Below are 12,709 nucleotides of genomic sequence, written 5' to 3'. Positions count from 1 at the left end.
GTGAAGCGTTCAGGCTGTTATATCACAGTGTGATAATGTTTTGCTGTAAACTGTAATTACTATGTAATGGCGCATAGAAACTTGTTTTCATCTGCAAAGGTTACCTTGTTAATTACACCCCTCCCAATTACATCCATTGTCTTGTAGGTTGAGCGTGATGCAGGATTCGAGTGGAGAAAGAGTGAGAACATGGAGCGATAGAAGCTGGTGTACAGTGTACATGTAATTATGTTTCATCAAGTCTAAGAGTAATATAGATGCATTTATCTTCAATCTTCCTCAGTCTAGAACATCTCTCTCTCTCTCTCTCTCTCTCTCTCTTCTGATTCCTTAGCAGCATTTTCCCCTCTGTTCCAAAGATAAGTCTGTTTCCTCGCATCAAATTGCCTCTGTGGGTGTCTTTCTAATAGCCCCATCTGTCTTCCTAATGTCAGCGCTCCACCTCTCCTTCTGCCTACCTGTACCCCAGCCCCAGCCCTGTGCCTTGCCTCTTTCTTTCTCATTTGTATGAGACATGAAGGGTCACATTCGAATTCCTCTGTTCTGTAAATAACTGACATTATGGGCAGTAGGTACATAGGCGATAGATAAAAGGAAAGGCATGGTGACTTGGAAGAGGCATTGTGTTGTCATGGCAGCCAAAGTTCAAGGACATTTACAAAGGGCATCGCAAAACCTTCAATTTGTGGATATTTGTAAGAAAGGAGGAATCAGCTGTAATATCTAAAGATAATTGTAAGATTGGGGAGAGGGGAAGCAGGGAAGGATATGTTCTATGCAGAGGATGTGGAGAGAGAAGGGAGAGGAAAGATAATGTATGAACTACAGAATTATAGACAACAGGCATGAAGAAGGAGCAGAGATGGGAAAGGGGTTTTGGGAAAAGACGATGCTGCGTTCCTGCTGTCGGAACAGTGGGCCTGAATCGGGTTAATCCGCAGGGTTGCCAAGTCGCTGCACTGCCGATGATCAAATGGCTGAAAATGCATTCGCAGCCGCGCACAGGGCCAGGGGCTTGCGGTTGGTGCGGCAGCGTTTACCTGATTGCTGGGCTCACAAATCCCGCAGCCCAGTGATCAGGTCTGAATTACCCCCAGAATCCAGTTTCGCCATAATTGGTCAGCTAGAAGCTGGTTGGTTGCTATGGGTAACTTCTACATCTGTCATGTTAAGGTTTGATAGATCTCCCAATAGGTGAGATTTGCCCCCCGCCTGCACTCACTGCTCCATGCCAATGGGCTGGTGAATAATCAATTCAGCGCGCCCATTCGCACAAAGAGGCTGCACATGCGCATAAACAAAACATCGCTCCCCTGTGCGAACAAGCAGGGGAGCAAATCAACCCGAACGAGGGCTTGGACCCGATGGCATATCAAAAGCAACTGATTGGGCTGATATCACGGCCCGATCCTTCGGAACGGGTGAAATCATCTCAAATCGCTGTAGTGTATGGAGGCCTTGACAGTGGGTCCGATGCAATGCGCGGTCCCATGTGCATCGCACTGGACTGTCTGAGTTGCCCCGGCTGAAGAAGCAATCTTCAGGATTGCATGCGATATATCAAGGAAGCATTGCGTGCATCGACGTAATGTATGGGGGACCTTTGTTTGAAATAATATAACCCTGCCCCATTCGGCAAACAGATCAAATAATCATTATGGTGACAACAGATTCCTCTGTATGGACATAAAGGGCCTTATTCTAGTTCACTCTTTCTGACAAACAACTAGAATAAGGCCCAAAGTAACAATACAAATACACAAAGAGGATGATTGTCATTTTCATTCACCATGAAAACATGATGTAATGATCCAAAGGAAAATCACATTTTTACGGAAACACAGCACTAGTTTCACCATAAACTGAATTCACAAGTATTAGGCAGATAGTGATTTTATAATATATACATTTATTTAAACCGTTAATAGCAATAGACTAGGTGGCCGCCTTACATATATAACATTTCACATATAAAAACCATGTGTATATTAAAAGAGGAAAAAAATAGGAAATGATCTGCTATGCACATTAAGATATACTTTGTATTTGTATTTAAACAATAATTTATTTATTAACAATTTTTTATATAGCGTACACATATTCCGCAGCGCTTTACAGGGAATATTTGAACACTCACATCAGTCCCTGCCCCAGTGGAGCTTACAACACAGACATTCTAGGGTTAATTTTGTTGGAAGCCAATTAACCTACATGTATAATTTTGGATTGTGGGAGGAAACCAGAGAACCCCCACGCAAGCACGGGGAGAATATACAAACTCTGCAACTTTAGGTTCATGGTGGGGATAGAACCCATGACCTCAGTGCTGTGAGGCAGTAATGCTAACCATTACACCATCCGTACTGCGTCACAATTGCTACAATTGGCCCGATGATGCGATAGGAACTTGAATGGACAGTGATTGTTATGTGGTGTCCGTTGTCCAGCTTAGTAATAAATCAAAGTCTCATGTACTTACCAAATGGTGATAATTATGAGTGACAATTGCTGTTTTGTTTATTCCGTGGAGTGGACAGCATTGGTGTGCCGCTTGGTGTGCTGCTTGTACCAGCTACAATTCGCCCACTGCCAAGAACCAATTGGACCTTTGTGGTACAACTTCACCTGGGGCGACAAAGACCATTCTTCCACACCTACCATTTCCAGACTGCACCACTGAGACACCCTTAAGTGTCAGCTGGAGTGAGACCCAGGAGGTCCAGGTTATAGGAACGGAAGGTGTAGCACAGCAAATTGCATTATCACTGCCCAAACCCACTCTGGTGTAATACTGCCATTAGCAGCATTAACCAGCAATGGGGGGAGCCTTTATGATGCAATACACTGAGTAATGTGTCATCACGCCATCACTGAGGTCACCGGAGAAGTGTGCGGGATACGGTAGCATTATCTACTCTCCTGAGAGCAGAGGGAACTACCCCAAATTAGGAGTATCCTGGAAATTCCAGGAAATTGTACAAGTAGAGTGGTATTGGGATGGAAAGCCAGCCTGGGAAATTTCTGGAAGCAGCCCTCATGGAGGCAGGATCTGCTGAGGGGGTTGGGTCTGTTAAAGGGGCGGGGTCGCTCCTCATAGGGCTTAATTCTGAGTTGGATACAGTTCTGAGTATGCAGCCATCCGTGTGTCTTTGCCTGCAGTTGTGTCTTCGACTTTATGCTATTTTCACTACTATGCCCTTCCCTGGTGTCATGGGCGGGTTTGGCCCTGGAAATATTCCAAAAAGTGGCCCCATTACATGCCCACATCGTCAGCCTGCCACCTTCTGTCCCTGAGCACACCCACACTAGCATGCCACCCTCTACCCCATAACACGACAATACCACCATTCTGCCAGCCTGGCCCAGCCACAGGCGCCCCCATAGCCGCATTGGCCAACCGAGAATTTTCCCTGTAGCTTTAATTGCCAATCCGCCCCTGGGCCCAAGTATGCCTCATATTATTGTAGGAAAACTTCTACAGAGATATTTTTTATGCATTTTCATATAGTTTAACCGGTATGTAAGGTTTCGTGGTCCGTTAAAAGTTCTGCAGGATGCGGATGATAGATATTTCAGAAGAGGAGTTGAAGACAGTCATCTATATCCGGGGGGAAATGAGAGATCAGTGAGGTGTAATATGAAAATATATAAACAATTCCTGTGTAAGGACATAGAGGAGAGAGACAGATAAGTACAGAGTAGCAGAACTTGGAAAGACAAAAGAGAGAGAGGAGATTAAATCTGTTTTCTCGATGTGCCTTATTAAAGTTTAGTACAGTGTGTCCCTGGCACTGCCGAGCCCTGATTAATAGCTAGCACTCTGCAAATTGAGATTAAACAGTACACATTTAACAAATTGCTGGAATGAAACTGTTATTTGTTTTATACTATGGAACCCCCGCCTGCTGGTTTTATGGCTCTGGGGCAGAGATGTTGGAGGTGGACGTCCAGAATTTATTTATTTTTCCTCCTAAAATACTGCTCAGTTTAGCTTCACTTTTGGCTTAAGCAGACCTGTTACTATTGTTTATCTATTTTTTGCCTTTCTACGTAGTCCCCTGTGCATATGTTTAATGATTCTGAATATTCAGCTGTAGGATGAATTAGAGGAGGGTTGGAAGTAAGGTGGATATACAGTAAATTGCTTGCAGAAAATGTGCATGGCAAAGTGCATCTGGAGATGCGTACGGCTTCACTTCAGCAGAGCCGGCCCTAGGCATAGGCAAACTAGGCAATTGCCTAGGGCATTTGGAATGCCTAGGGGCACCAGCAGCTTCTGCTGATTAAAATGATATGCAGCATGCCTATATTCTGTGTGTGAGTGAGGCTGTATCTGTATATGAAATAGTGTATTCATGGAAATCACTGTAACATAACATTCCGTATGCAGGTACAGCCACAGTCGCACACATATAGAATATAGGCATGCCACATATCATTTTAATCATCGGAAGCTCCTTATGTGTCCTGGTCACATAACAATGCAAATAAGACGAATTTTCAGCAAAAAAGGCACTCAACTTTAGCAGAACTGGCCAGAAGCTGCATGGCCTATTGAGGCAAGATGTATGAGGAAACATCTGTATCCAAGCAGAGGCAGAGGTCACAGTGTTAGCGGCTATGTGAGTGCTGTCTGCGGGTGGGTTGGTTGTGCAATAGTGTTCGGCATATGTAAGGGGCATTATGTGTGTCATGTATAAATGCATTAATAATGTGCGACATATGTGTAACAGGCATTATGTGTGTAATGTGTATAAGGGCATTAATAATGTGCAACATATGTATAATGGGCATTATGCGTGTCCTTATGTGTATGAAGGGCATTAATAAAGGTTGGCATAATGTGTAAGGAGCATTATGTGTGTCATTATGTGTATGAAGGTCATTAATAAAGGTTGGCATAATGTGTAAGGAGCATTATGTGTGTCATTATGTGTATGAAGGGAATTAATAAAGGTTGGCATAATGTGTAAGGAGCATTATGTGTGTCATTATGTGTATGAAGGGCATTAATAAAGGTTGGCATAATGTGTAAGGGACATTCTGTTTATAAGGACATTAATAATGTGTGTCATGTGTAAGGGGCATTACTGTGTGGTATTATCAGGGGTGCCGAGAGAAAGGGGTAGGGGGTACAAATTACCCAGGCCAAAGTCTGATGGAAGGGCTCAGTGGGGGCCCCGGGCCCCCTCCCCTTAAGTGACAGCAGCAGCTGCAGCTCTTCTCTGCCCAGCACACTGCTTTGTGCTGGGTTGCAGTGTGGCCATGGAGGTGCTTAAAAAAAATACAATATTTTCTCAGGATTTTTTTCTAAGGGTATAATGTAAATAATGTGAGGAGTAATGTATATAAGGTAAAGTGGTACTACTGTATGATATAACGTGAATAAGGGACACCATCGCATGATATAACGTGAATAAAGTTGCATTACTGTGTGGCATAATTTGAATTGGGGGTACTATTGTGTGGCCATGCCCCAACAAGAACACACCCATTTGGGCTGCGCATCGAATGTGTGCACTGTTTCTATTTAAAATATTGCGGGTAGGAGCACCAAAATACAACAAACAAAATGGGAAATATCCCAGATCCCAGAGGATCATGGGACTTGTAGTGTTCAGCTGTCTAGGGATCCAGCCGCGCTGCCGGAGATGGAGGAGTGTCCGAACACGATTTAAAAGTCAGACACGGCGGGCATACAAACACACCTTGATAAAGTCCCCAGAAGGGGAGGAAACGCGTTGGTGGAGCCCGCACCTGAATACCCGCTGCACGGTAGAATAAGAGGGACCGATCCAGGAACCAGAAACAGCGCGCCGGGGAGAAAAGGAGAGACCGGTATCCTGACTCCTGTGGATTGTGCTTTAACACGCTTGATTGAACTGTCTTTCGAACAGTTCCCCTGGACTCGGTAATTACCCCCTTTACATACTAGCAACGGAGGACATGCTTTTTAACTGTTTAATGTGAAAAGTCTCTTCATTGTACTCACTGGTTGTGACAGTGAAGAATATATGTTTTTAATGTCTTGTATGTAATAAACTAACAGTGTTACACTATGAGATATTTCCTTTGATATTCCCTACATGTGGAGTATACACTGAGACGGAAGACTTCTCAGGAGGAATTGATACATAGCGCTGGATAAGTCTACTACCATTTTGTTTGTTGTATCTGATTGTGGTGGAGGTTTTAAAGGAGAACCTTTTTGGGTAGTGTGGACTTAACTAGCTGCTGTAGCGCACTTAATCTATCCTGTATATATACTTTCGCTACTAGGAGCACCAAAATGATGACTGCTATGATGAGTGTGGATGGTGCTGGGAAAGGGTAGCAGGGTCAGAGGCGGAACTAGTGGCAGTGCTAGGGGGCACCAGCCAAATTCTTGCCTAGGGCGTCATTTAGGCTAGGGCTGGCTCTGCACTTCAGCATCAGTAGCATCTATGGCTGGTTACCACAAATCAGCAACATTATCATTATCATTATCATCATCATCATCATCATCAATGCATCTGACCAATAGCAGAGGCAAAAGCTACACCTCCTAACAGAATGCGTGCTGGTCTACAGTGGCTATATTTGCATGAACTCTCCTTACTGAACCTTCCCTAAATGATAGCACCCCTAAGTTTCCCTGGGACCGTGTCTCCAGTCGTATGGTTTGTCACACACAATGCTGCATCCCGATACAGAGAAGGGTGTGGTATATGATTCCGACAGTCGGGATCCCGACAGTCATTAGCCCAATGTTGGGTTCCTGACTGGCCGGACTCAGACAGCATGGGGAGTGCAACAAAGCCCCTTGCGGGCTCGTTGTGCTCACCACGCTGCGGTCACGGTGGCTCGCTACGCTCACCACCTATTCTATTCTCCATCTATGGGGGTCATGGACCCCCACGAGGGAGAATATCCGGTGTCTGTCGGGAACCCATCTGTCAGGACCCCGTCTGGCTCCCTACGGAGAATCCTGACAGGGGAACCGTTAGTATCCTAACCCCCTCCACCTACCCCCTCATTCTAACCCTAAACTTAAACCCCATATATTGCTGCATAACCCTAACACCCCCCCCCCCCGCCCTGTGGCCTAACCCTACCTCCTCCTTGTAAGTGTCTACACCCAACTACCCCTTTCCACAGCTTTGCCTTAACATTTTACCCCCTCACAGCCTAACCATAAATCCCCCACTAGTCCCTAAACCCAAACACCCCCCCCCCCAGATTCCCCCGGCATAACCCTAATCTTCCCTGACATTCTTGCGGTCGGTATGTCGGCTCTCAGTATTCTGGTGTCAGCATCCTGATATTTTCGAAGTTCTGGCACTGATGTACTGGCAGCAGTCCCTGGATCCTGACCTACAAGATGCTGACCGCTCCCCTAGCTATTTAGTTAGCTTCCTGATTTTGCGAACAGTAAATTCATAAAAGAACACCATGGAAATGCGCTTACATTACACTCTGTGCCAGTCCCTTAGTTTGCAGTGCTCCTCATAGTGACAACACAAGCATGAGCATTGCAGAGGCCTGTCAACAGGTAAAACACGCCTGCCAATGGAAACATGCAAATTGCTTAGCAGGACTTCGAAAATTAGCTGGATCCATTTTAAAGACGTTGAAGCTGACATCACACAACTTCCCCTCAAATGCCGTTGCACACCTGCGTTTTCCCTGACACTCACAGAAAAAGGCCCTTCTGCACATCAAGCCTCTAACATACATAGAGGGCTGATTCTGAGTTGCACAGATTGAAATGGTAAGATGTTGTATGGAACTCATGCGCAGAAGTAGATTGATGCATTTTTGCCTATACCCACACTTATCTGAGTCAGTCAGAACTTAGCTGGATCTGTCTTTTCATATTTCTGTGCAGTGTCAATGGGATTGCAGTGTGTTGGTGGCATGTCTAACATTCATGGGGCAAATACTCATAATGACTATTGCGGTGCCTGGCTTAGATTCAAAGAATGTCTCTTGCACACGGACGAGCCCCCACATTAAGGATGCAGGCATTTTTGTAAAAGTCATTATGATGAATAAAAATGTATGATTGAGAAGACAGTCTGCTTATAGTGATACATGAGTGACGCTCTCATTAACCGCTCAAGTGTCAGATTTTTGTGTGCTCAGACAACCTTTGTGTGCTTAGACAACATTGCATTTACAATCCATATGCTAGTTGTTGTGCAATGCAAACGGTATGCATCTAATTAACGATCGTGTCAGCCTTCCAATTTGTCCACCAGTACCACCAGTAACAACTGGAGATTACACACGGAGAAACCCTTTTATACAGTGAAATCCAGTCTATAAAAGCTAACCTAACATTTACTGCTGAAATCATCTCAACGTGGGGAAACAAATGTTGGCTTCAAACTACATTCCGGAAATAACATACATTTTGTTCAGAACATTATTAGTGTTTAGTCCTTTTTAACACAGCAAATAAATCTACCAGCTATTCTTTTATAATCTCCTTGTATGGGATCAATGTTGTGTGAATTAGTTCTTTGAGGCTTTTTACTCTGCTATGTGAAATGAAAGTATAGTACGCAGATTAAATGGAATGCTAAAGTCACTTTGAACGCAACATAAAATAAGCACAATTACGACTTACGAGAAAAAAAAAATTTGAAATGAAAATTGTAACTGTCTCATAGAGGGATGATTGTATTCCGGTACAGTGCATCTGACTGTTAGAGAGGTGTACCGGATTCAATTCACGTCCTGCTGAACGCCTAATAGATTCATACAAGAAACAGGAGCCAAAGTCCATAAAAGAAGAGCAAGCCGGCGTAACAAATGTATAAATTCAATAACACTTTTTTTGCAATGCATATTTATGAAGCCGGTTTTGTGAAAATTCTCAGAAAACGGGCACATTGATTAATCACCCCCCCCCAATGTACAAGGAGTGTATTGCAGGGGTTCCCAATCTTTTTTGAATCACGGCACCCTAGAGTATCAAAAAATTTTCACGGCACCCCTAGGCCAAAAATACATTTATTAGATTGGGTTTATATGTGATTCTTTGGGTCAGGTATGTGGTAAAGGACAGGATTTGCTTCTGTTTGTACACATTTTATTATTGGCAGCCACCAGCATTGCTTTTGCTCATAAATAATTAACCATTGATAATTTGAGTTGGTCCTGGCGTACCAACCCAGGGCACCCCTGCATGGGTCCCGAGGCACCGCAGGGAGCCACGGCACACAGTTTGGGAACCACTGGTGTATTGCATGAAAAATTGTGATATCGGCTGCAGTCCCTCTATTTCCAATCACAAATGCAGTCCCTCATAGAACTGATAAGAAATTACACTTTTTTTTAAAAGAGAGTGATAAGTATGAGGGATACGATCAAAGTTTGAGAGATAAAGGGACCGATTCAGACCGCAATACGCATGGTCAGCAGGGAACACAGGCCGTACGCTGGCTGATTGACAGCCGGCGGATGTTTGGGGCAGCACGTTGGCATTTTCTGGGAGTTCCCCAGAAAATGTAGACAGCTCCAAGCCATTGGGAGGGAGGGACGCCGACGTCATCAGTGGTCCTGATCTCCCCACTGCTGTCTCAGCTTATGCGGTGCTGCAAATGGGGGGATTAATTTGATGGTTGGTGATTCCAAATGAATTTACCTTTCTTCGCACAAAAGCGAGATTTCAACTGGGCGGTGGCTACCTGATCAGTGGGCTGCAAAGATTCGCAGCCCAGCAATCAGGTCTGAATTAGTTCCAAAGTACCAACCAATCAGCTTCTAAGTGTAATTTTAAAGGCTGTCTTTAAAAAAAGTCACATAAGAGCTGATTGGTTGATACTTGGTTGGTTGATGCTCTCTGCTTTATCTCTCTCCAAGCTTTGGTAAATATTCCGCTAAGCCTCCAAATCCTGCAGCGGTTCTACGGCAAATGTTTGTTTTCTCTGTGTGAATAACCCTCCCTTTCCAGCTATGTTCTCGCTTTCTTTTTGCATTTGTTTTGATCGGTTTTATATGTTTGAGGTAATAAATTATGAGGCAGGGCTGAGAGCAATTCAGTTTCGCTGTCATATATTGCACAGGGCAATCTGATATGTGCAGCACTGGTTATAGCAATACGGAATAGAGAACGCGCCACACAATTACTATAGTTTATAGCATGGGTCCTCAAACTGCGGCCCTCCAGTTTTGCTATAAGGGAGTGTTAAAACTGTGGCAAGGCATGCTGGGATTTGTAGTTTCACAACATCTGGAGGGCCGCAGTTTGAGGACCCATTGTTTATAGTGTCAACAGGCTTGTATTCACAGTGGTGGATTTTACCTATGGGCAGGCCTGGCTAACCTGTAGCTCTCCAGCTGTTGTGAAACTACCAGTCCCAGCATGCCTTGACACCGTTTTGCTATAAGAGACTGCTAAAACTTGGCAATGTTTGCAGCTTACTGAGCCAACCTGAATAAGGCCCTTAATTATGGCTGATTCTGTATCAGCATTGCAGCTAGTGTGGTCAGGGACCAGAGAACCTGACGGTGTTGCTAGGGACAGTAAGGTTTATTTCTCATAGATAAAGTGTAACTAGGCAAGATGAAGAGTGAGAGAGACTGGAATAGACAGATGGAGGAACACTAGTTACAGAGCGTGAGAGATCTCTGCCTCATCATGTACATAAGTGACATATTTATCCTATCAGAACAGGATCAGACTGCAGGAGGATTGATTAATAACTGGATAGGTTCTGAGGCAGGTAATCATGGCCATCAGCAGCCATGAACAGCTCGAGAGCTCTTATCATAATCCATAAATCATAGTGTTCTGGAGTGTAGGAAGTGCGAGGGTTAATGAGACATCCAGGAACAGAGAGAAGTTTCAGAGACATCTGATAACTGAGACAAACATCTGTAGAATGGGAAATGAGAGAGTCATCTGGGGAGTGGAGAGTGAGGGACATTTAGGGAGAATCAGGGCCGGACTCGGACCAAAAATAGTCCCTGGCATTTTGAGCACACCGGCCCACCTGCTTTATGACATACACTGTAATGCCCATTACATATAAGGCTACACAGGGGGAGATTCTCTAAACTAAAAATGCGGTAAAAACCCCGTTATCTGGGTTTTTACCGCATTTTGGGATGCTCTAAGCATCCCCCGCCGGGATACCGCGCCTATGGGCTTCTAACGTGACCCACCACCACCTCGCACTGGCCCACCGACCCCCGCCGCCCCAACCCCCCTCACCTGTGTTCAGGCAGCAGAGAGCTGTGCTGCCCGGACCTGTGACCTCCTCCTCCCTGCACTATGATCCTCTTCCGGGTGCAGGGAGGAGGAGAGCCCGGCGCAGCAGTAGCAGCACAGTGCCGGGTAAAGGAGGGAGGGGAGAGCCGCCGGGTCCCCATTGGACCCACTGACTCTCACCACAAAGGACAGCTTTTAACGCAAGAGCTGTCCTTTGCTTTGGGATTCATAGTAAATATGAATCCCCCCCCCCTCCCCCCCGATGGGCATAACCAGCCCCAGGTTCAAAGAGCCGGTCCTGGTTTTAAAAAATCAGGAAACTAACTGAGTAGGGGTTCCCTGTATTTTTTAAAACCAGCACCAGGCCCAAGGGCAGGTCCTGGTTCCAATAATACGGGGGGGACAAAATGACTAGGGGCCCCCTGTATTTTAAGAACCAGCACCAGGCCCAACCAGCCAGCAGGGTAATGCCACAGTTGGGGGGAGACTTTTTATAAAAGTCCCCATGGCCAAAGCATTAACCCCTGACCGGTCAGCCTGGGCAGCCAGGGATCCTGGGGGAGTGGGGATTCCCCCCAATGAAGGGATCCCCCCCTCCAGAATTTACCTATCCAAATTGAGCAGGTAACCCCTACTCAATTTGTTCCCTGATTTTTTAAATCCAGGACCGCCTCTTTGAGCCTGGGGCTGGTTATGCCCTTTGGGGGGAGGGGGGGCACTTTTTTTTATTATTTATTTATTTTTATATATTTTTTTACACTGAAGGCTGCACAGATCTGACTGATCCGAATACGCCTTGAAAATGAAGTGTATTTTCCAGGCGTATTTTACCGGCAATTAGTGGCTGTATCCCACTAATTGCCGGTAATTACAGGCCGTATTGAAAATACGGCCGCTTAGTAAATTCTTTTGAATGGTGATTCGTATTCTATCGATGGCGTACACATTCGTATTTGTAAATAAATGCCATTAATACGAATACTAAATAATGTATTTTCAGGATAGTAAATCCTGAAAATACGAATACGCCTTTAAAAATCATATTTTACAATATGATTACAATTATTTTTGCCATATTTGGCTTAGTAAACTTCCTCCTATGGCATTGTCATACCCCATAATGGCCATTACACATTATGGAACACACCCACCAGTGAATTTAAAAATATGGTGATAGGTGGTCCCAGATTCAACCACTCTTGTAGTATGTATCTGCACGTGGCTAAGCCGCGCATGTCAAAAGGTGGCGTGGCCTCAAATAAAGAGGCGTGGTTTATGGACATTGAGATTGACAGCAAGGAGAGTGACAGTAGGGACGCTGAGTGACAGTGGTGACCAGTGGCGTAACAATAGCCCCGCAGACCCCGCAGTTGCTGGGAGGCTATGTATAGGTGTGGGTGCCGGGGTCTGCGGGGCTATTGTAATGCCGCTGCCACTGCAGGGAGCTCACCTGTGGTCAGAGCCCGGGACCCGCAGAAGATTTGTCTGCTGTATGGGGGCAGACAAATC

The sequence above is a fragment of the Crinia signifera genome, chromosome 9 (assembly GCF_055691185.1).
Source record: "Crinia signifera chromosome 9, ASM5569118v1, whole genome shotgun sequence".
Taxonomy (NCBI): Eukaryota; Metazoa; Chordata; class Amphibia; order Anura; family Myobatrachidae; genus Crinia; species Crinia signifera.
Note: the sequence above shows the minus strand (reverse complement) of the source record.